Here is a 1,660-nt window from a genome sequence, read left to right on the forward strand (position 1 = left end):
ATGGGTCACTGCCTAACTCTAAACAAAAACGACAATAGCAAAAAGCAAACTAAAAAAAAATTCGATTCTGTTTTCGATCCCCTTAGAGGTTTTGCCAAATACAACGTTAGGCTTGTTAAGAGGTGCCGTGCCACAAGCCAGATCGCAAAGAATTCAATAAAGTTGCCACTCATACTGCAATCGATTTCATTGTGATGAAATTTGTAGGACTTTTTGTCAAATGGATCTTCATTCCTATCAGCACATCATCGTTGGTGCTTCTTAATCGTCCATGTGAAGGAGAAACTAAATTGAGACATTAAGAATAGGTTGTTCGTTCATACGTCTTGAGATCTGGGTTTGAGTTGTGGCTTTCTAAGCTTCATAGTCATTTTCAAAGAAAGAAAAAAATAAGGATAAAGGAGACCATCAAAAATAACTCTTGTTCTTTTATGTTGTATATGCTGTAGCCGTTGACAAATTTTGAGTTTGCCCAAATATACTTTTCAGTTGAAGTTCAAGGAAGAAGGAATGTGGTTCGTCATTTGGGAGATTAATTTTGGATTTTCATTTTTTTTCTATGTTTGGTGATTGTGGATTAAGGGAGGTGGAGGAAAAAAGTGAGAGAATTATTTATTTTGTTTTAATTTTTAAATAGAAATTTATAATTTTAATCTTTTATTTGAGTGACATTTTTAGTTAATAATTTAAAAAATGTTTAAGAAATTATGACATGGCATTAACATATATGATGTGGATATGACATGTCATTTTTTGTAGGGAGAGTGAGTTACACACATGGTTGGAGGGGTTTAAAATTCTTATTTTAACCGAGTGTAAGGGTTCAGTTGACAAAAGAATAAGTAAAAAGGTTCTGGAATACAAATCCGTACAAGTATAAGGGTCCATCAGACCGTTCCGCCTTTAGAAAACAAAATAATCTTGTAGCACACACTCTTCACACGTCTAAGAGTTTATGCACTTATTATGAAAACTCAAGTCATTTAAAGAATCAATGTGAAGCTCTATTTGAGGCTTTTCAAAAAAATGTTAAGTTCACCAAAAAGGAAAAGACTGATACGAGTAATTAAGAACCTGGTCTCAAATAAAAATATTCTAGATAAATGGTTTTCTTATTTCCCTTTTTGGGCTAGAAGAAATTTTATTCTTCCTTTTACTCACATAAAGGGGCCCTAGCTAATCTGGGTTTCCAAGACTAATCTTTGACTAGTGTTTCAGGTGAAGGTGAGAGGGAAAAGGTCAACTTCGTACATGAATAGTGCATGCTCCAAACAGATGCTAAAAATAGTAGAAAATTTCCTCTCACTCTTTGATTTTCAAGGCGGCAGTTTAGTCCTTGAAAAGGATGAGAAAAAAAAGGTTGAAGAAAGTGACATTATATCAAACATCTTTGATGATGCAAATTTAGAAAACATTGCATATGAACCTGGTTCACATCTTACAATCATTGATGCACCTGAAAGATGAATTACTGTACTAACATATGGTCTTGGAGATAGGGAGAATAATAGAATAATGGTGACAGTTAGAGTATGATATACCTTCGGGGGAAACTTCGTTGTGTGAACTTGGTCCTTGTTATTCATTGGAAGTTATTGAAAATTTATAACTTGGTTCTCTATGAGGAATATTATGATGCAGACATACTCATGAAAGCCTT

The 1,660-nt window shown here is 33.7% G+C and overlaps 1 pseudogene; it reads left to right on the top strand.

Moving 5' to 3' along the window:
* LOC138349369 (protein transport protein Sec61 subunit gamma-1-like) lies at positions 1 to 568 on the top strand (annotated as a pseudogene).
* Positions 569 to 1,660: the final 1,092 nt, after the last annotated feature.

This window comes from Solanum lycopersicum, chromosome 6 (genome assembly GCF_036512215.1).
Source record: "Solanum lycopersicum chromosome 6, SLM_r2.1".
NCBI classification, from domain to species: Eukaryota; Viridiplantae; Streptophyta; class Magnoliopsida; order Solanales; family Solanaceae; genus Solanum; species Solanum lycopersicum.